Raw genomic sequence first — 24,430 nt, forward strand, 5'->3', positions numbered from 1 at the left:
TAATCAGTGTCAATCAATGTCTTTTGGATTCTTTTGAAAAAGGCAGAGAGGTGACTTTAATCAGGGTTGGAGCTAAACTCTGCAGTGCATTGGACCTCCAGGGTAAGATTTGAGGAAGGGGGTTTTAGAGTATAGGTTTTTGATTTTGTATCATAAATCTATCATAAGTTGAAATATTGCGTATAGCTCATGTTTCTTTTTAATCCTTTTTGAAGCTTGAAAGCTTCAATCCCCATTCGTTGTACTTGCTTCAAAAAAAGTTACCAGAACATTATTCGTAATTTCCTCTTTTGTGCTCCAGAGTAGAAAGCCATATTAGTTTGGAATGACATTGGGTTGAGTAATTGCTGACAGATTTTTCATTTTGGGTGAACTAATCCTGTAAAGAGCCGTCCTCTGCCCGCAGCCATTACATACATTGAACAGAACCAAGTGAATCATCAGTTAAAACCTTGTATTTTCTTGGCCATGACCTATATTTTCTCTATGGCATCAGTTATTGGGCCAAATGAAGCATTTTTTTTTTTCTCCAGCCAATGATCTCAGTCAGCTATCTCTGGTTTTTATATCCTTATGTTTGGTCATGTGAAGGTCAAGTGCTTAAGGCATGGTACCTCTTTCCACTTCAACACTTTCTGACATGAATGCTGATCTTAGAGCATGTTCTCTCTTCTCTCTTGTCTGTACTGTCTCCATTCCTGAACAAAACCTCTCAGCATTGGGCCATGTTAGGGCATCCTTCTGTTCTGCAGTGTTTCTGATGTTTATTTGAATAGCTGGAGAAGAAGGAGAAAAGCAAAAGTAGCAATGTGCCTTATATCTCCTGGCCGGCTCCCGTCAGCTGCTCACACTTTCATGAATGCAGATAGGTCTGACGAGATCCCATTAAAATTAACGGTCAGAGCTTGGCCTTTTGACTTCATTTGCAAGTTCTGAATTACATTGCATTAGTTAAGATACATAAAAATTCTTGGTTTCTGATCGGCTGGATGATACATTTAATGCATGCAGTAGAGCTAGTTGTGCCAAGACATTATGGTGTCAGTCAGCTATCACAATATTCTTGCATTTATTTCTCATATTTATGATAGCAGAAAAGCCACAGCAAAAGCCTAGTTGCCTTTAGTTGTAAAATTTGAACGAGGGACTGAGAGGAGAAATTGGCTAGATGACCAAAGAGATCTAGAGGTGGAATGCGGAATGAGAACATTACAAATATACTAGGGAGCACAACCATGTAGAGCTTTAAAAACAAAGCGCAACATCTTGAAATCAACACAGAACCGGGAGCCAGTGTAGAGAGGCGAGTACTGGGATAATGTGCTCACGTTTTCCAGTGCCAGTCAATAATCTGGCTACCACACTTAGCACCAATTGCAATTGGTCCAAAGATGATTTAGGCAAATCCAAATAGAACAAGTTGCAGTTACCCAACCTTGAAGTTATAAAGACATGAATTATAGTTTGAAGGTCCTTCATGGAAAACATCTTCTTGATTCTAGCAATTGATCTTAACTGAAAGAAAATGTTTTTCTCAACTGTACTGATCTGCTTATCAAAAGACAATGTGGGATCAAAGACAACACCAAGGTTTCTAACACAGTCGCATTCATTTGATGACAGGGGGCCAAGCTACTTGACAATGCCAGAAGACACAGCTGTTGGACCAAAACCCATTATTTCAGTTTTATCATTATTTAACTGTAAACTTTCAAGTCCATCCAACATTTAATTTCCTGAAGACATACAAACAGACTACACATAGAACAGTTATTGTTTTTAATAGGAAAATAAACTTAAGTGTCATAGACAAAGTAATAATATGATAAATTATGTTTCTGAAAAAAAATACAACTGAGTGGAAGCATATATAAGTAGAAAACGATAGGACCCAAAATAGAGCCCTGTGGAACAACAAAGGAGATTTGAGCCCTAGATGAGAAACAGAACAAGCTGAACAACTGTGTTCAGTATTGACAATAACAAGAAAATTTCTTGAGCACCAAATCAGGATATTTCATTGATTTTTGAAGAATCATTTAACACTGAAACTGGGGTAAAATAGATGAAAATAGAAAAGAGTCATTTTTAATTTGAATATTTCGCACAATTTTTTACCCTTAGTTGATTCAACCTTACAATTTAATATGAAAAATTGATACCCAATGATATTTTAAAAATGTCTCTTTAATTATTATTTGAATTATAATTGACTCATTAAAAAGAATCAGTTCATAAGAGGCATTTTCACAAATGTGATGTTTTCTGACAAAAAGACCAATGGTGACTAGATGTGAAATTATTGGTGCACATTTTATTTATTTATTTATTTTTACATATGCAAATACAGAATTTTGGTCACAGTCTGGAGCCCTGGATTAAAGTGCCCTTGTAATGCTCTTTTCTTGGTTTTAGATTACTTTTAAATATACTTATGGACATAATGACCATTTAAAAAAATAATAATAATAATAATACGTTTTTCAGAATGTCTTTGTATCACCATTAAGGTTGCAAAGTGCACAATGTGGCAGATGGGCCCAGTGTGTTGATTTCATTTCAATGAAATGCTGGGTGAGCCCAGAGCTGGTTGGGCAGCCAAACAAGGCCAGATGTGCAGGGGTGCCTTTACTGGACTGCTGGGTACTTTGTTTGAGGTCTCTCTGTGAGATAGCAAACCCTTATAGAGACCATCTGTGTGCTCGGAGCCAAGGTGTTTTTCTGTGTTCAATGCATAGGATTGTTTTTCTTTTGTTAACTAATGTACCCAATCCCTCTAATACTGACCACCAGTGATATGTCTCTAATTTCATTGTTGATATGCCCAGGAGATTAACGTTTCGGTACGACTGCCATTATGCCAGCGGTCTGTCATCACCACCCGGGGGCCTAGTGGTGGCCATGCCTGACATCTGCTGGCATAATGTTGTGAGATGCCTCCAAGGCAAGAGTAACTGATGTTTCAGGCTCGTTTTCTTTTTAAAAGGGGGGTAAGGCAGCATCTGAGGGTAATTAGCAGATGGCATGGGGTCTGGGCAATTAGTCCCGGCTTTTTTCTGTAATGAAGGAGCAGGAAAGACGGCTTGGAGGGAACTTGACCGGTCTGTGTTGGTTTTAGATCTTGGGCTGAAGCTTTTCATCTGCTGACACTTAATGTCCAGCCTATGTGGTTTAATGATTTGAGATATGGAGTCTCCATATGCTTATGCAGGGCAAAGTCACAGTGAGTCTTTTGCGGGTGATTTAGTGATCAAACATTTTAAATAATTGATTGGAGATAAAAATTGCAGTTCTGAATCCTCTTGACATTCCTTGTTCCAAATCCAATCAATTAACAATTATTTTTGTAAATTACTTTTGACAAAGAAAAGGTGATTATTTTCTATGTATTTTTTATTCTTTTTAAATGTGGCATATGTGAAATCAAAGAATTGGCCTTTTAATGTCAGTATGAGTAACAAAAAAGTAATGTCTAATTATTTGTAATAAATAATAATATGTAATTATTAAATCTATAAAATATATATTTTTTACAATAATATATATTTTGTTAATCCTTAACTACTCATTGTTATACAAACAACCAGCCAATAGCTACAATGAATTAAGTCTCACAAGTCACACATTGGCTGTGCTCTGTGTTATTCTCTCAAGGAATCACTTGGACCTGCTCACCTGGAACAGTTTGTATTGTATTTTTTGGATTCACTGAAAAGAACAGGCTCATATGAGTTACTGTATTTGTTTGGGTCTACATTGGTTGTGTTTTATGGCTTTGATTAATCTATTTGTTTTCATTCTGACTCATTCAAAGATCTGCTTTATAAGGAGTATTTTTGCAGGAAAACTTTGGAATACATTTGTTGCACTGTATGTATTTGATTCACCTAAAAGGAATAGCTCAAAAGAGTCATTTTTTTTGGGAATCAGGTGATTCCTGTGTGTGTGTGTGTGTGTGTGTGTGCTGTAGATTCAGCAGCAGTGGTTTACTTTTCTACATTTTTTTTAATGTTCTGCACTAAATTTAGATTTTAATGTACCTGTAGTAATGTGTGTAGATAAAATAAACATATTAGTAAATAAGAATAAGACGCTTGGTAATATACTGTAGCATACATTATGGTGCATATCAAACTCCCCAAAAGCACAAGTAACACAATGTCCCGGCAGATTGTGTGCACCTTTGTCACATATTCATGTGCATTGTATCATGCATCCTGTCTCTTTCTTTTTCCAAAAAGCTTTTCTTCTTGCTTTTCATCTGTCAAGTGGTAACATTGTGTGTCTCCTGGCACAGAAGCTGTAACTTTCTGAGAGACAGCAGACACTAATCGCCCCTCGCTCGGCCCTTTACGGCAGGAAAGAGAGAAGGAAAAACATGCTTTGCATGGTTCCCTTTTTTCACTTTCAAGCATGAGCAAGCCACTGGAAGGGAGGGCCGTTTGAATGGCATGAATAACAGAGAACAAGAGAGAAGGACAGAGGACAGATGATACAATCCCTCTTTTTGACACATGCACTTCAGCCCACACACGCACAGATCTCGGCAGCCAGACACTGATAGGAAGGCGTAAAATGAGATGTCTCATACATGGAAATGACTTGTTTTTCTCTTCTCAAGTTTTCTCAGTGTGTTTGCTCATTTATATAAGTATCAGGAAAGTGTAGGAGACACCACTCACCCCCCCCCCCCCTCCATCAGGCCTTGTCACACATGTCCACAGATAGCAGTGGTGCGTGTGAGTCTCGCAGATTCATCCGAAATTGCAAAAAAGTTGATTCGACGGAGCTATTTAGTGCATGAAGTGTTTGCAAGGGAGGAACATGTAAACATTCTAGTGTTTGTCAGACTCATTCATCAATAAAGAATAAATTACCAACATCCTACTGCTGTTTTTCCTGGGCATGCTGGGTATTTTTCTTTTTCTTTCAACTTTTACAGATTGCACTTTCAGTTAGTCCAGACAGCATGGCCATATGTTTGCTTATAAAATCCAGTCCATAAATCCTCTACCGCCTTTGCACTTTTTGTATGATATATTTGGTACTGATTCAAAATTCTACATTTTATCTGTAATCACATACAGTTTTAGTGTCATGTGATATACTAGATAAAAATAAATACTCACATTACAGTGCATATTATAATTTATTGTGTGTGTGTGTATTTATTTCTTTAAATATTAATCAAATTTTATAATTTTTAAATGTATTCTCATAGTTGTATTTTTGTATCTAAATAATAAAAATAATCAATAATCACTAATCACTACAAACAAAATAAAATAATACACTATGTGTATACATTTAAATTTATCTTAACATTTTTATTTTTAATTAATTTATTTATTAATTTATTTATTTTTAACTCATTCAGATAATTTTGTATTGATTATAAATGTATATTTTATTAAATTTACGTTATTTATATTTATTTACTTTAGTAAGTAGCCATATAATAAGTTAAATAGAGTACAGTCAGTCTGTTTTTATTGCAGTTAACCTCCGAAATTCCAATGGGGTCTTGATACCCTGTCTGGGTTAATTCTGTGATAATGACTGACTGACTGTACTTTTTCCCTTGCATCCACTTTCTATTAAACAACCCAACAGACGTTAAAGCCTGTACAATCAATAAACCCATTCTAAGTATCCGGCTCTGCACATTTCTCTAAATTTCATTACAAAATTTCATTATCCTTCTCCATACTCTTACTACATGATATCCAGCGGAATCACATTGTAAAGATTATGATCAGCTAAATTATCGCGGAGATTGGCTCTCTTTGCTTGCAGACTGTTTGAGTCAGGCATTCCCCCTGGTCGACCCATCTTCACCTGCCCTTGCTACGCTCTGCACGTATAAGCAATATTATAAGCTGCAGTCAATGAAATAAAAGATTCGGTGTACAAGAACACGACTGATATTCTCCCCGTATGACCATCTGCAGCATCGTGCAAATCAGCAGGAGTCCAGAAAATGAGGTCAGTTGGGTTTTGATGCAGGAAAACAGTGAGAAGACATAATAACTCCAGCTGTGCTGTACCGTTCACATGAACTCCGTGAACTCTGTGTTGGTGCAAAAATGTAATGTTTCATGCCTCTTAAAAGAATAGTTAATCTAATAATGAATGTTCTGTCATTTCCTCACCCTCATGCTGTTCCAAACCTGTATGACGTTCCGTTTGAGGAATTCTACTCTTTGGTCTTTTCCATGCTGTTACAATGCAGGATATTAAGATTTAAGGCTTCTGAAAGGATGGAAAAGTACCATATAAATGGTCAATAAAAATCTTAAGTCATACGATAGCTTTGAGTGATGAACAGATCAAAATTTAAGTACCTTAATCTTACATTTTTACATTTATTTTGTTACAATTAGTCAGTTGTACAAATTTGTATACAAGTCCACAAAAGAACGTCAGGCATACAGATTCGAATGGTTTTAGGGTGAATAAATGATGACAGAATTTAAATTTTTGAAGCAACTATCCCTTTTAAGGTGCTTGAATAGCTCTCGCTGTATTTAAATGAAGTCATTGTAATTTTTTTTCATGTTAATGAGCCTTCTTTATATGTAAATTAGTCTTGTTATAAATTGCGCCTCATTCAGAAAATGCAAACAGTTACCATCACTTTCCACAGGCAGCAATAGCGCAATGATGTTTCTATACATTTTCTATTGATCATGACAGCAGCAATTTGTCAAATGATGCTTGAATGATGGAGAAGAGCATTATAACTGGGCACATATCCAGAAACACTATTGTCAAGCATGTTTTTGCTATTTTGAAGAGCCGATTCAATGGTGGAGCGATGTTGCAATGTCCCAGTTTGCTGCATTGTCTATATATGTTACACTTAAAACCGACCCACTTAATGCATGTTGATGCTATCAGCGGACACAATTCTTTTATTGATTTATTTTTGTATATCCCCCCCCCCTCGGTTTTGCCAGGCCAGTATCTTCCATTCTTTTTCTCTGACAATCAGCAACCCTGTGAGACTCCAAACTGCTGACACTCAGGATAGCATATTGGTCCAGAGCACACATGCTGAGTTTGGCCCTGTTAAATAGCACCCATGCAGAGAATGAGCACCCTGCACAGGCCCCTGAGCACCATCTTTCAGCGGAATATATTAAACTAGATATTATTACATACCCTACATCCTCGCCTCATAGAGGAAAATGATAAAGGAGTTAATAAGGAAAGTCAATTTGTATAGGAAAACAGTGTAATTTCTTTCCTTTCTTGACTTTTTTTATTAAAAAAAATAACATATTTCTATACACAGCACAGGAGATTATGAGAAATTATGCATGTCATTCTCTCCCACCCCAAGCGCCATAATTAAAATACTTTCTGTATGCAATTTTTTTTCCCCCCCACGTATTAAAAATCAGCATCATGACAACAGAACTTGGAAGTAAACAAAGCATTCAGCTTTGTGCAACCTACCACCACTGGCGGTTTCTGCTGTTTATTTCGAGAAATTAATTGATTACTGCATATTATTACCAAGATTTTGAAAGAAAACGTTAATCCCCAAGAAATGGCAAGTAGGCCATGGCATTTCTAAATCATACAATTAAAAGATGCGTCTTAAAAGGTCTCACATCGACATTTACAGTAATAATTCTACTCAAACTGTGATTTGTATTACATGAATAGGTTTGTAAAATTGTTGACTTCAGCCATCTGTGTGAGCAGTAGGCTACAGGTAGCAGTTATTCTCCACCCGATGTTGGCCACCCGTCCCATGCCTTTTTTCAAAGCTGTGAAATATTTGTTCAACAAAGTGTGAAATGCGACAACATCTGCTGTGCAATTGCATGTTTAAACCCAGCGAGGCCCAACAGTGGCTGACAGGACAGAATTTCCTCCATACAGGTGTGCAGAGGAGAAGAGTTAATTAGCCAGCAGCTGCAGGCCCCACATCTGGGTACTACTGGCACCCAACGTAGGCGTGTTCCCTTCTCTAATGCAAGTGTGGGTATTGCGCGCTTGTGTAATAACACCACTGTCTGAAGACTATAAATTATGGTGGAAATATGCACAACAGTGGTCTGTTTACACCTGGTATTAATTAACATTCATGCATATCATATTGCTACAGTAAATAAAGTCTTGTGATCCGATGGCATCACTTTACAGTTTGTTAACTCTTGTGCATTAGGAATCATGCTGTCATGTACTAACAGCGAACAACTTTATTTATACAGCTTGTTCATTTATAAATACACTATTGTCTTTAATTCATGTTTGTAATTAATAAAAAACATTGTTTTATTACTTCTTTATTACTCTTAGTTAATATTCGTTGATAATAATACAAATTTATTTTTTATAGTTAATTCATGTTTGTTGATAAATAAAACAAAACTATTTTACAGCTTTTATTAATCAAGGTTATTGTTAATTTAGAAATATATTATTGTTCATATTTGACTTCATTATAAGTCAAATAAAACTATTTATACAGCTTTAATTAATAAAGGTTAATGTTAATCCATAAATCTGTTATTGTTCATAGTTAATGACTGTTCATAAATCAAAATAAAACAGTTTTTACATCTCTGATTAATCAAGCATAATGTTGCTTAATACATATACTGTTGTTCATAGTTTATTCTTTTTTTGTTCATACTAAATAATGAAATAAACTAAGAAATATAATAATCTAAAAAACAATTATATTATAATTATATTTTATGTATTATGCGTTATGATACATTGCAGACAACTCTGAATCTGATCTTGTAACAACATAATCATTGCAGCAAAACATATTTCTATCTTCACCATCTTTGACTGAGAGAAAACAATGTATGTTCTTATACAAAAATCACTGTTGTTTGATGAGATTTGACACAGCTGGTCACTGGAGAAGATTTGAGATGCCTGTGTATTCTGTCTCACCTGACCGCTTGTGATTGAATCAGTTGAGATGTTAATACCAGGTGTAAACAGAGCCAAAGAGATCTGTGAGAGGCTTATGTTTCTTGTTCTTTGTGTTGTTTTCCTGAGTGCTTTGTGATCAGCGGAGGCGTGAGAGCATGTCGACTGATCATCCAGAGTTCTCTCGTGTTCCCTCTCATTCATTCAGTGCAGAAGACAAAAGAGGCAAGAAACCAATGCTATGGACGAATCTGGCACAGAACCCAACCTCCATCCCATGATTAATGACTCACCCCATTCTGCTCATCTCACCCTGTCTCTGTCAAGAGTCAAGTGAGCTGAAGACAATAATAATAAACCAAACTGATCCACCATCCGCTCTCTCCACACCTGGGCATACCATTCCAAGCATCCCAGAATATGGTGCACGTATCTGGACATATGCAGAGCGAGCGTCCTTTGAATGCATTGGCTTTGAAGATGCAGTTCTTTGATGTCCAGGCTCAAGGTCAATTTCCAGTGAAAGTGTTTAATCTTTCATTCAAATAGTCTCATTCATGAACCATTGTTTATAGCTTAGCGCAGATGAAACCACCGAAAAGAGGTTGATTTCACTTGCCCAGAAAACTTCAACCGTATGCCTTGAGGCCAGGTAGGAAAACTTTTAGCATTTGTACAATTAAAAAAAAAACTTGATTTACTTTATTTTTAAACCAGTTTTACAAATAAGGACGTCAACAAAGGGAGGTTTTTGGAGATTTTGTCAGGTTTATCTCAATTTATATGCAAATTTATCAACAAAATATGGTTAAGTATGTACACACACACACACACACACACACACACATATATATATATATATATAGATATGTATATATATATATATATATATATATATATATATATATATATACAGAAAAAAACTGTAATATTGTGACATATATTTTGCAATTAAAATATTTTAATATACATTAGAATATAATTTATTATTGTGTGTATTTGAGTATGTAAAATATTATAAATTACACACACTTTTATAGAACCAGTTCTATACTTTTTGTTGAACTTATGTTTCTTATTTTTTTGGCACATTTTGCATTTATCTGTGAAATATAGGGTCAGATTAGGATGCACACACACACCATTTGTGTTGTTTCCATGCAGTGTTTTGGGCAGTGCGGAGACCTGTGACTTTATTTAGTAGCTCTGTCTCCCTCACCCCTCCCCAGAGTGCGTCCCTTCACTCTGTCACATCCTTCTCTGCCTGGCACTCAGGAAGTGCCACAGCCAATCAACCCGGAGACCCTGCTGATGGCCGCACTCTGAAGCCAGATAGGCAGGGTGTAAGTTGCCACTGCCCCACAACAATAAATGCTCACACTACACTCTTCTGCATAGCCACCGCTGGGGCAAACACTTAGCCCATCGATAGGAAATCCAGCAGGGAACATTACATGACTATATATCTACAGATCTCAGCAGATTTTAGCCTCAAGGAATCATTAATGAGCACAGATCATGCCTTCGTGAGGATGAAAATAGACATCTTAGAAGCCTCTTGCAGTTGTTTGTCCTTATCGAAAAAGGTGCACACAATGTTTTGGTTATCAGCTGATATTAAGATATTTGTCTTTTGCAACTGAAAATTATGTTTGCTGTCATCTAACACTACTAAAGAACTAGTTGAATAACTGTTAAATGTTGTCTTTTGCAAACCTAGTTTTATTTTAGAGTCATTTAGATATTTTTTTCTATTTCATTTAAATTGTATTTAAAGTTTTAGTATTATTTTTCTTAGTATTATTTATTTTTAAAATAATTTTTTTGTCCATATATTTTAATACATTTTTATTCCTACTTTAGTTATTTTAGTGCATCAAGTTAAAGTTTTTTTTGTTTAATATAATTAGTATAATAACACTGCAAATCTCAAAATGAATATACATTTTTCATATTTTATATTATAATGTTGTGATGCCTAATTTCTGACTTTCATTTTTTTTGAAATTATTTATTTGAGATTTTAGTGTCTTATTTGTAATTTATTTAGACAAATAGTGTAGAAAAGAGTGTTTCAAATATGTTTATATTCAGACTTTCTAGTCCAAAACATATTTATTGCTGCATCACTTCATAGTATTCAAAATGATTTTGCGAATATTGACCACACTTTCTTTTCTCCAATTTTTTCTTCATACAACACTAAGCATGAATTCCAATTTTTCTTGTTCTTTAAAGGATTAAGCAAATAAGACCCTTTACAGTCACTGAAAAGAATATGAATACAGACAGTAGCGCTGTAGAGCTTCTGCCTCTTAAGTTGGTACATGGTATCCTTCTAATATAACCTCACTGCTTTGTGTATCTTTCCAAAAATGGGTCAATCTGATTGTATAAGGTACTTTTGGTCTCCCACACAGCCTGTGAAATATGTTTTTAGGCAAATCAGGTGCATTGTGTCAGGTTCATTGTGTGTTGTGTCGAATTCAGGACTAAAGATGTTAGAAACGAGAGCACTCCCGTTCCTGAGAGTCCACTTTATCTCCGTAATTGGCTCGGTAATGGGGGAAGAAACGGTTTGCATTCTTGATAGAACAGACTGTATTTGAACACACATGCAGCTTTAAGCCTGTAAAGAAAGAAGCCTGTAGGTGTTTTTATTTTTATTTTTTGGTGATCGAGCAGCCCGTGGAGGGGACCTCTTCGTTTTGACCTAATTAAGGCATGTGTGTTTCTTTGCCCCCTTGAGAAACTGACCACCTTGTTTGGGATGTGTTTACTTTACCTGTGGCTTTAAATGCTCTTTGTCTTTTGTTTGCACAACACTTTTAAGAAAGCTTGTAAAAGAAAGTAATGTGTGCTTGTTGAATATTGTCGGTTAACGTAGTAGCATAAACACGCAATCTGTCGAGGAGAAAGCATAATCCTGTAGCCCTCGTCTGGAGCTTTCCCTCGAGGCTTGCACGCACAGGGCCCGAATGCGCCAGAGAGTGGGCGGCAGCCTTACAAAAACACGTTGTTATTGCTCCCCTCACCTTCAGCCCGCAGCAGAACTGCTGACAGTCTGATGTGTGGTTACACATGACGGCTGATATCATCATGGGCTCATTACCGCAACATGCTTCATTTGAAATGAGCCAGACGTCGACAATGAGAATGCAGTCATGAGAGAGAGACACAAACCAAGGGAAGACACTGAGCACGGTTAGGTGTTTTTTATGACAAAAATTGGAATAAAAGGGCTGATGTTGATGATGAGTAATGCAGTGACTTTCTGAATGTGCAGATGTGACTGCTCGGTAATTATGTTTGACTTAGTATTTTTTTTTTTTTTTGTGGATTATAGCTGCCAGCTATGCAAGGACAAAGAGCACTGACTCAGTGGGATTAGAACTACATCATGTAAGGACGTCCATCCAAGTGTTACAAAAACCTCATTAACATCTCATGGAAACACTATTTTAATTAGCTGCATTTTATTATTTTTAAATCCTTTATACATGCACAAAAAGGGTTTCTGGGGACCATTGGCTTCTTCGTTTTCTTCGACAGTGTAGTCACTGTTGGTGGAGTTTAGTGTGTCCTCTGAGATCTGAGTTTAAACCAAACACAGAAAATAGGCGAGGAGTTGTTTACCAACTGGAGTTAAGCTATATATAAGAGGCACCTCAGGCCCCTTGACATATTCTTAATTGAATCTTCTTGAGAAAAAAAAGGCAGAGTCTATCAGGCAGGGATCCCTATAATGAATGGGTAATGTTCTAAAACAATATACAGCCTAAAAACCAATGTTTATATGATGTTTTTATGGGGCCGTTCGCCCCAATGACTGCCATCTAGTGTTGAGAACAGAAAAATGGCTCTATATTTTGTGAAATAAATGCGACATTAGAATTTCATATATTTTTCAGAACATTTCTATCTTAAAAGTACTAAACTAGTTGAATTGAGAAACTATAATATTTAATTCCTTATGATTCCCATCCCTAGTGCCATCTACTGTACCTTTAAACTGTAGCCATTTATATTTATATTAGTGGTGGGCCGTTATCGGCGTTAACGTGCTACGTTAACGTGAGACTCTTATCGGGCGATTAAAAAAAATATTGCCGTTAATCTATTCTCAAAGTTGGGTTGGGAGCTGGGTCTATACTACGCGAGCTATGATGACTTTCACTTTGATATTTTAGTGTGGATATATACCTAGCCGAATCTGTAGGGGGCGAGAATGAGTCTTTAAACCGGTGTGTATGCCTACTGTGAAATTACCACATCAAACGTGACGTGCTAACATGGATGCAGCTGATGCCGCCGGGTTTGCTTCAGGGAATTTTTTTCAAAAATTTTTTAAGAGGCTTCCCAATGGAAACCTCATAATTCGTCTGCATTGCGTATGCAGTTTGTGTGCATTTCGTATGTGGTGCTGAAGCAGCATGGATAAATTTATATATATATATATATATATATATATATATATATATATATATATATATATATATATATAATTTTTTTGTTCTTTTTGTCATTTAATACATATATCAGATCATCAGCTACTTCAACCCTACTCTAATTCCTTTTGTCTGTACAGATCAGCAGGCTCCATTAATTTGAGACTGTCATTAACTTCTCAGCATATCACAGTTCAGTGCAGTATGGTCTGTCAATGTAGGTTATTTGAGGACAGCGGGACTTTGAACGTTCCTGGTTTAAGAATCAAAACGCTTTTTGGAAGCTGCAGAATGAATTTTCACAGTGGTCTCACTTCAGTGGATTCTAGCAGCACACTAGTAGGTGGTGCCAGGGATGGTGGTGGGGAGGGGGGTTGCGATTGAAGGAAGTGGAGAGTGGGTCAAGGATTGTTGTGGCTATAGGTGTCACTGGAGAACATGTCAATCTGAGGCTGAGGGCACTGGCACAGAACTGATTTCCCTTTCGAAACAAAATGAAACAAAATGTTGGTTTTTAGTTTTATGTCATACATTGTATATAAAAAAAAAATTTATCCTCACCAAGGCTGCAATTATTTGATCCAAAACAGTAAAAAGTAATATTGTTAAAATAACATTACAATTTCAAAGAACTGATTTCTTTTGATATATATTTGAAAATGTAATTTACTACTGTGATGGCAAAACCGAATTTTCTGCAACCATTACTCCAGTTTTCAGTGTCACATGATCCTTCAGAAATCATTTTAATATACTGATTTGGTGCTCAAAAATATCCCATCTTATTATTAATTTCAATTATTCATTGATCAAATGTGACCGTAAAAACATGTATAATGTTACTATTTTTTATTTGATTTTATTTTTCAAATAAATGTAATTCTTTTAAACTTCAGAATCTTCAAGAAGACCTGGAAAAATTATCATGATTTTCAAAATAAAATAAAATAACTACCTCTGTGACTTCAGCTTGGGTGATGGACGAGTCCACCTCTGAGCCCTCTGCCTCTGCTTCCTCAACGGATGACATGTCAGTGGGGTTGAGGAGATCCTTGAAGTATTCCTTCCACCCTCCGATGATATCCCCAGTTGAGGTCAACAGCTGCCAACCTCCACTGTAAACAGTGTTGGCAAGGCACTGCTTCCCCCTCCTGAGGCGCCGTATGGTTTGCCAGAATCAAGTATCAGTTCAAGTATCTTGGGGTCTTGTTCACAAGTGAGGGCAGGATGGAGCTGGAGATTGACTGGCGGATAGGTGCAGCTTCTGCAGTGATGTGGTTGATGTACCTGCTGTTGTGGTAAAGAAGGAGCTGAGCTACAAGGCGAAGCTCTCGATTTACCGGTCGATCTACATTCCTACTCTCACCTATGGTCATGAGCTGTGGCTGAAAACTACTTTCTCCATAGGGTGGCTGGGCGCTCCCTTAGAGATAGGGTGAGGAGCTCGGCCACTCGGGAAGAGCTCAGTGTAGAGCTGTTGCTCCTCCACATCGAGAGGAGCCAGCTAAAGTTGCTCGGGCATCTGTTCCGGATGCCTCCTGGACGCCTTCCTGGGGAGGTGTTCCAGGCACGTCCCACCGGGAGGAGACCCCAGGGATGACCGAGGACGTGCTGGAGGGTCTATGTCTCTCGGCTGGCCTGGGAACGCCTCGGTATCCCCCCGGAAGAGCTGGAGGAAGGGTCTAGGGAGAGGGAAGTCTGGGTGTCTCTGCTTAGACTGCTGCCACTGCGACATGGCTCCGGATAAGCGGAAGAAGATGGATGGATGGATGGATGGATGGATGGAAAATAAAATAAAATAAACAGCAAAAACTATTTTCAACACTGATTATAGAACAATTATTAAAAATTTTGTACCAATAATAAGTAAGCACCAAATCAGCATATTATAATTATTTATGAAGGATCATGTGACACTGAAGACTGGTGTAATAGCTGCTGAAAATTCAGCTTTGCCATCATTTAAATAAAAATATTTTTTAATGTATTTAAATAGGAAAAATGTTTATTTTAAATTGTAATAATATTTTCACAATGTTCCTGTCTTTAATGTATTTTTAATCAAATAAATGATGCCTAGGTGATCATAAGAAACTTATGGTTTAACTTATAAAATGTAATAATAAATATTTCAAACTTCTGACTGGTAAAATGTATAATTTAATGTTATATAAATAAAATAATTGTATTAACAAAAAAGTGATATTTTTATTTCAGACAAACAGGGAAAACAAAATGTCTTGTAGAAATAGAAACAAAGAGTCCTTCAGCTAAAAGTACGTTGCAGCCTGCAGCAATGGATTCATCCAGTGTAGACAGCGTCACTGATTACTGAGGGCGCAGTTTTATTTTGACATGCTGTTCGTTTCTGGTGTAGACCCTGCATCAGGGTGCTGCGGACACACAAGTTGTTTTTGGAAAATAATAAAATAAATCTGTGTCCCCTTCACTAGAAACAAGCTTGCAAGCATCCCAATTGGTGCTGATGTCAGGCAACTGTCACAGAAAATGCAACAGAGCACAAATAACATACATGTGCATAATCCTCACATCCCTTTTCTGAACGAGCTGCTTCTTCCATGATAGCAGACTTTCAAATAACACAATATCAGAGACAATCAAATTAGTGTTGCTTAGAAAGCAGAAGGTTGTTTGGATTTGTTATAACCTGCAACTATTGACTGGTTAATATAATGACAATTTTTTTCCCCTAAAGTTTATTGAATCTTACTCTGCGAATGATTGTCTGCTTGCCTGCAAGTTCACACACAGTTTCATGTCCTTGTACCTCAGCTGAGAGAGGCTCTATTTTCAGCGGTCTATCATTAGAGTTGTGCTAAACTGGCATAATGTTCTTTATTATCCTAATGTGTGGGTTTTGTATCACAAAGTAATTGTACATTGCGTTCTTGCGTGGCAACATCTTTTGTGTGGATGTGAGTGTGAGTATGTGCAGGCATGTTCAGCCTTCAGGTTAAAGCAAGCTCCTGTCTTTAACAAGACCTTTTCTTACAATAGCTTTATTACAAGCCTTTGCGGTTTCTTTTTCTTTGAAGTGACGATTTTTGATAATTATGTTCTTCGTAACAAGATATATTAGATTGTGCATTCCATTTATCATAGATTGGCGTTAATGTTTTTTTTTTTTTTCAGTACAGAAAAGTACTTCTGGTGGAGAACAGTGATTTTGATTAAAACTTTATAAATACTTCTGAATAATGTCTAGTCAAAAGCTGAAATAGTTCACTGGCCTTTTTTCTTTCACACACAGATCTGTGTCATCGAGGAGTCTCATTGCGTGAAATGTGTCACCTCAGATTTTCTATTGTCCAAAATACTATAAAGGTCAAGCACAAGCAAATTAACATTTCAGCAATCAACACTTTAGAATGCTTACTTTGCCATAAACCTGAGAGCACCTAACACGAGATAGAAATACTCAGGTGAAAGCCTTTTTCTACAGGTTTCTCTTTTACTCTATTCTGTACAGTAAGTTTGAGATCCGCTGAGGTGCCTATCTTTGTGTACAACCTGGAGCTGAGGCGCTTGACAGTTCATTAAAGAATCCTGAGATCGTCTGTCCTTATTTTTGGAAGGCATGTTGGAGGAGAGGGATTGTACGAGCTGCCAGAAAAGCGACGAGGGGCGGACACGGGGAGCTAAAGTGGAGCTTTTCTCAGTGCTGGCGTTGTATTTCCAGGGGCTTCAAAGCTGTCTGCCCCAAAGCTGCTGGCTCTTGAAACACTTTGGAGAACAGATACCCTGATCAAGCGATTGAGAAGACAGATTTGCGTGGAATGGTATCTGTTTACAGCTGAGGGCGCTGATTTTTTCTTTTTGCAGGAATAAATGCAGTTAATATGGAATTAAATTAAGTATTGTGCACTCAAGTCCAATCACTGGGCAGATTCTCAAGTTTGTACTTCGGCATCAGCTTGGTTAATTGGAAAGATAGTCATACGAGTTTGGATTTGAAAAAACAAAAAATATCTTTCAGAAGGTAAGGTATTGTTAAAAATGGAAGATGTGTGGGACGCTTAACAAGATAAATTGTATTCTTCTTGAGCACTGGAATAGAAAGAACTGGAGTACAACTGTAGCAATAACCGTCCCAGGAGAATGACTGTTAAAAGTGTGTTAAAGTGAGAGAGAACAGTCTCGGTTAGATGCAGTTCAAATGCGCCACAGACCTGGGGTACAAAGAAAGGTGAGAGACTCTGAAAAAGACACAGAACAAATGTTCAGTGCTGAATTCATGCTTGTACAAGGGCAATGAAATGAATAGTTCTGTTTGGGCAAGGTAGAGGGCTGACCCGAGCCTGCCTGCCGCCTCAGGCCTCCACAAAAAAACCATCATATTTTTCTCCGTCAGCATCATTGATGACCTCCAGCTTGCTGTCCATCCAGGAGTGGGAGAGAGAGAGAGAGAGAGTAGATTGTGCTTGGTGCAGTGATATGCAAACTCGAGCAAGTCTCTGAAGCAGAGTCCAAGTCAATTCTCAAATACTTTTTGCTTTTCAGATATTCATGTGTGTGTGTATACATATATATATATATATTAGCCAAGAGTTTTCCCTGAATTAACTGCTAATTTGCTTATTATTAATAGTCAATAAGGTAGTTGTTAAATTTAGGTATGGGATTACGAAAGTGAAAAAGTGAAAGTGATGTGAAACACAGCCAAGTATGGTGACCCATACTTTGAATTTGTGCTCTGCATTTAACCCATCCAAAGTGCACACACACAGAGCAGTGAACACACACACACACACACACACACTGTGAACACACACCCGGAGCAGTGAGCAGCCATTTGTACTGCGGCACCCGGGGAGCAGTTTTGGGTTCAGTGCCTTGCTCAAGGGCATCTCAGTCGTGGTATTGAAGGTGGAGAGAGAACTGTACATGCAGTCCCCCACCCACAATTCCTGCCGGCCCGAGACTCGAACTCACAGCCCTTCGATTGCGAGTCTGACTCTCTAACCATGAGGCCACAACTTCCCCACAGGATCTAAAATACGGTCATCTAGAATAAGTCTAAGTCTAAGGCATTGTGCTTTATACTAATAAACAGCCAATACGCTATGCTAATAAGCAACAAGTTAGTAGTTGTAATTGGTCCTTGAAATAAAGTGTTACAGAAAATGTTATTCATTATTCATTAAAGCTGGCAAGGGATCTTAAGAGGAAAAAAGTTAATAGTTGCTTATTAGCATGAATATTACTAGATTATTAGCCATGTATTAGTGCTAATTAGGAACATATTAATGTCTAATTCTACTTGACTTTATTCTACAAGTGTTACCTATTCTAAAGTGTTACCAAAAATCTACTAAAAGTAATTTTCTTTCTGTCAATGGGCTTGTTATAGGACATGTATATTTGTTTTTATTGGCTGGATTTGATCATGGGCTGTTCATTGGTTGGTTCTAACGCTCTAAAACCACTTTGACTGCAGTTACAGGAAGAGAAAGGATCACAAAATCCTTCTGTTTAACATGAGTACATGTTTAGATTTGGCATGCGTTATGGTGCTTTTTGATAGCAGTGCATAGCTAGTAATTCTCTGCATCTCACAGTTCTTTTTCATCTCTGCATTATTTTCCTCAGAATCCCATTCAGACAAGAAGAAATGCTACAAGTTGAAGCCTAGTCTCTGATAGCGGTGGAAAACAACCAGTCTACTTCCCGGAAAAATACAAGACTTCTGTGATCTGGTAAGCCACACACAAGAAAACCCAAGTTCATTTCTGAAGTATAGTCTTGAATAGAACTAACTGTCTAGGGAGAGTTGCATAGTTTTTTTTTATGTTATTTATATGATTAATTCTATTTGAGTGTTGTACTTGCCTTTTCAAGAGATATTTTTTTCTAGGTTCATACACCCCCCGCACACACACACACACACACTTTTTACATCTTGTAATACATCTATTGCAGCTGAATAGCACAATAAGTATGAATGATATGATTTTAAAGTCATTGTATACAAATAATTTTAATAATTTATAATTCATACAGTAGTTTAGAATTTTTCAGAACACTTCATTTCAGTATGCAATAGTAAATGAAACACTTCTAGTGTATGAAAGCACATAATAAGAGTGTGTTGTACATGTATGGCATCTCACAGTTTCAGTGGTTGTTTCTTTATATGTTTAGGAATGTACTGAATAGGGATATGGTTTTGTTGTGGGATTTTACTAGCATGTGTCCATGGACAACGCTGGGTTTGATGACTGCTTTCATCAAACATCAGAAACACCTTCAGTGTTTGAGAATCTCTTTGAATAATTTCAAGAGCCACTTGAATTAGTATAGAGAGTATGTTAGGATCTGGCTGCAATTCCTGTTTTCCTCCCCTCCAATTCTAAATCTGTTCTCATTTTAAGTAAATACAGACTCCAATCTCCACTTGCTCCAGTCACCCTAGGAATGAATGTGCCCAAGGGGATGCTAGTTGCTCATTCAGCCCCAGTATGCGGGGTGGGGGATGTGAGGAGAGAAGTGTCTGTAAGAGCACTTGAGCTACTGAACTCACACAGTGCGACGGTCAAGTGCATGACCAGCTAAAAGCTGTGAAAAGCGGTGAAAAGACCCTCTCAAAAACCTTTGTCTGAATCTCATAATATTCCTGAATACGTGTATTGTAGACTCATTCCAGTAATACAAATCTTTTATTACAAACTGTCATCCTTTGCACTTGTGATGAACGGGAACAACATATTATGGGGGAAGGGTTGGCTACGTGTCTGGAGTAGAACGGAAGATGGGAATGGAGGAGGTCATTAGCAGTCCAAGAGAGTGTTGGCGTCTGGTGGAGCAGAGCCATGCTTGGCTGCATGGCACGATAGGGCAACGCCGTGGCCATTAAGGCAGAGGAGTTTGCAGGTTAGGGTCCATGGAGGGCTCTGCCACCCCCTACATGGGTGCAATGAGAGGCCCAGGGCAGGTGGCCTATCAGGTACAGTGGGCTGGAAGACCAGGACAAATTGGTATAGGAAGGCTCATTTCCCATACTCAGCATGAGGGACGGCACAGCAACTCCATGAGAGTGAAAAGGGGGAAAAAATTAAAGACTCACAAGGGCACTGGCATATGAGTGATAGACTTGCCAAGATTTCGGTCAGTTGTAGGGGAGTGCGGGGTAAGATGTGTCAGTGGGTAAACGTTATGTTGCCCCTTATTTTGTGTCACATTGCTATATATAACAAATGGCTAATTATATGAAAAGTATGGAAAACCTTTAGCAAAATTGAATTTTCCATGTGGCTTGTAATATTGGATATATTGTAATATTATATGAATATAATGAAACTTTGCATCTGAAAGCAGTAGTAGTTTTACAAATAATATTGCTCTTACTAATTAGAAAATGCTGAATATAATTTCAACCATGTCTTAATATTTTGTATATTAAACATGAAACCATTTCTTACACAACTGTTCAGACGTTTGGAATTTATAATGTTTTAGAAAGAGGTCCCTTATTCTCCCCGAGTCTGCATTTATTTGATCAAAATACATAAAAAACAGTAATATTTTACTGTTATTACAATATATTACATTTAATTGTTCTAATAATTATAATTTAAAATAACTGTTTTCTATTTTAATATGAATAAAAATTGTATTTATTTATTTATTTATTTTTGCTGAAGAAACATTTCTTATTATCAATGTTGAAAATGTTTTTTCTGTTTTAATATACATAACACAAGGATACTTAGTAAATAGTAAATAGTAAGTGCAAAAGAAGAAACATTTTTGAAGTAGTGTATGTAGAAATGACTTTGTCACTTCTGAACCTAATGTATCTTTGCTGAATAAAATAAATATTAACTTAATTTTTTTTTTTTTTTTTTTTATTCATGATTTTATGTCAAATTAAATATTTAATCAAAAATTTAACAATGTCACAACACAGGATACCCGATATCTAAGACAAGTTTTATTCTTTTTGCTTTTTTATCATTAATCAATGGCTCTGTTATAGATGCTTCCTTCTGATTACTTTCTGTAGCAGATAATCTTGAAATGTAATTGGACACAATTTTAACTTCCATCTCATTTCTCAGATCACATTAATATTGCACTGTGCCATAACCACGTGACAACGTTCCAACAAGAATTTGTTTGTCTACACTACCAAAAAATGCACACTAACAATGAAACAGAAAATATATTTGATGTTATGTGGAGTCAAATTTGACACCAAGGAAATTCCACTGTTAGCAGCGACTGTCAAAATGTCCTTTAACTTGACTTATATGACTCATATTTTATCCTAACCATGTCACATTCACAGCTGGTTGGGACAAAAGCCGAGATTAACATGAAAGAGAGCTTTTGTGGGGTTGTGTGTGGTTAGGACACACTGTAAGTCATTGATTATATTAGGAGGCTGAATTACAGCTCCTGCACAGTTTATTTTTTCTCTCTCAGTTCATACATGTTTGTCATGAGTCCTGAGCCAGCTTACATATGATTTAGGGAAAGAGTTTTAGCTAACTGTAGTATTTCTCAAACATCCTCGCCAAGCGACGACACATGGCCCCCATGCATCAACGCAGCAGATTCAGTGAATGACATTTATTCATCTTTCTCAGACCTGTCAGCCTGTTTCTAAAGGCTGTTAAAGTGAAATCCATCAGAACTGCTCCAGTTCAGCGAGCTCAAAGTCATTCTGGACGAGGTAGCCATGGGAATGTGCCATTTGTGGTCCCAAAACAGCATCGACCAATCAGACGAGAGGCTTGATTGGAACATATTGTCATCCTGTTTGTTGAAAAGGGTAATATAATAAGCATATTGGGTGGAATGCCCACGAATGATGTTTTATATATTTATTTATTTATTGACATTGAGTTCATAAAATCCAGCTTGCGACAACTTTATTAACCTAGCGGAGATTTATTTTGAAAGCTGTACTTTCTTTTACTTAAATACTTTCTATTTTTTCCTTTTTTTCTGGCGAAGGACAAGCGTGCTATCACTCTTTGTCAGAAGATTATTTTTCTGCATGACACTTTTGATAAGTGGATGGACGGGTATAAATCTCAGCTCTGTTGTTGGGGGAGTATGACCTGTCATTCACTACATAGATTACATACCTGTGCCTGGCGGAGATTGAACTCAACTTGCTCTTGAGAATTTTTATCCTTTCTGCCTCAGCCAATCGTATCCTTGTAAATTGCCTCCCTTTGATTGCTAACCCTCATCATGAGTTTGCTGTGTTTTGCTTGTTATCATTTGTTTGCTGAATATGCCATCTAGTGCATGAAAACACTGACACGACTCATGAAAATAGATGTTTGTTCAGGCACTAGACCTTTCGGTATTTTCTCTGTCGCTCCTTGAGGGTCCTTCAGGGCATGCAGCTTCAGAAATGTGCGTCTCTTCAAAACGCTTTGCCACAAAGTCTTTTTGCCATCAAGCTTGTGTTTGCTACCTGTTGAAAGTGGATGGCTTGTTTGTTTCCTCACATTCTTGTGTTCTTACTGACATTAACACAGGTTCCAAATACATAGTTTAGCTTTTTTTTCGGGGATTTATAAGCGTCCTGCACACCTGTGCTTACTTCCCTTTTTTCCTGTCTGTCGAGACTGCTATCCCTCAGTAAAACCCCAGGTCAGTGGTCTTATCTTTGGTTAATTCTTCCTTGTTACATGGCGAATTGGTAGTTAAAGGATAAAGCTGTCCAGATGTGTGAGTAGGGGTAGAGCTAAAGTAAACATGCTTGTGGCCATATGGTGGAGTTTCCCTCAGCCATGGACTTGTAATATGCTAAGTTTTACTATTGGTTGACTTTGCTCCCATGGCCCTTAGTGCTATCAGTGAAAAAGGAACTTAGTTTCAAATTTTGATCAAGTTGTCACATTTTGATTTGATATTACTGGGATAAACTATAAATTATTTTATTTATTTATTTATTTATTTTATTTTAAAGTAATACCAGAAAAGTGTTTAGAAAGTAAATATTAGAAATGGATGATATATTGGACTCATATTATCATCTGATATTACAGATTTCTTTCTATATTTATAGTTTCGGCCAATATTGGATATTTAATTGTGTGCCTCTCTTGTTTTTACTGTTTACATTATCTTTGCTGTCATTTTACACTCACTTAAAGTTAAACACACTAATAATTCTCTAATAATTGTAACCTTTAGCAAATCTCATCTTACTTTTTCATGCACACTGTAATGTTTTGACACCTAACTTCACTTGTAGCATTTTTACAGCATTTTTTGGTTGTTGTTGTTTTAATTTATCTGGATGAAATAGTATATAATTTTAATATTGGATGTTTAAGTTATTGGCTATAACATGAAACATTTTTATCTGCTTATCAGTGTCTATAATATTGTGCATCCCTAAAAAATACAATCAGCTTTCATGATGATTTCAAAGAGCTCTCTCATAGTCACTAATGGTCAAAACCTTTCACACCTTCCTATGATAGAAAATTTTAAATATGCTTATATACTTTTAAACTGTGGAAAATGTACACAAGTTTCCACATTCTCAGACATACATTCCTACTCTGTACTCATTGGCACAGCATGGCCTGCAGACACAGCCTGTTCCACCGGCAGCCCAACTGCTGACGCTGTCACCTGTCTATGTGGATAAAGGTGATTTTGTTAGCACAGCCATGCTGAGGCCCTGGCATACCTCACCCGCATTTGTCCTCTGACAGGGATTGGGATTTGGAAAAGATGAGACAATAGCTCTATATAATGGCCTGTGCCTTTACCATGATTTGTGGCCATGTTACACTGTGTTATTAGGTTAAATATCACAGGATATTTTATTTTTAGATATACTGTATGTAATGTGCACACTTTAACCAAACACATCTTGTATATGGTTTCTTCAGAAATTAGTGCAAATATCTACATTTGTCATCCTTTCAGATGTAATGGATTAGGGATGTATGAACACACACCCCCATTCTTAAAAATAATTATAAAAAAATTAAAGCTGCAACATTTGGCGCTATTGCAGTAGGCTGTAAACATATTAAAAATTAAATTGCACCTACAGGCTTTGAAGTTGCATTTTTAATCTGCAA

The 24,430-nt window shown here is 36.9% G+C and overlaps 1 protein-coding gene across 3 annotated transcripts in view; it reads left to right on the top strand.

Moving 5' to 3' along the window:
* LOC113055963 (RNA binding protein fox-1 homolog 3) overlaps positions 1 to 24,430 on the top strand; it is a 377,645-nt gene that overhangs the window by 35,691 nt on the left and 317,524 nt on the right. For all 3 annotated transcript variants that reach the window (XM_026222362.1, XM_026222366.1, XM_026222367.1), the window contains exon 2: positions 18,960 to 19,066. The gene's annotated coding sequence lies outside the window, so the exon portion shown is untranslated. The remainder of the gene's footprint in view (positions 1 to 18,959; positions 19,067 to 24,430) is intronic.

The sequence above is a fragment of the Carassius auratus genome, chromosome 37, assembly GCF_003368295.1.
Source record: "Carassius auratus strain Wakin chromosome 37, ASM336829v1, whole genome shotgun sequence".
Classification (NCBI taxonomy): Eukaryota; Metazoa; Chordata; class Actinopteri; order Cypriniformes; family Cyprinidae; genus Carassius; species Carassius auratus.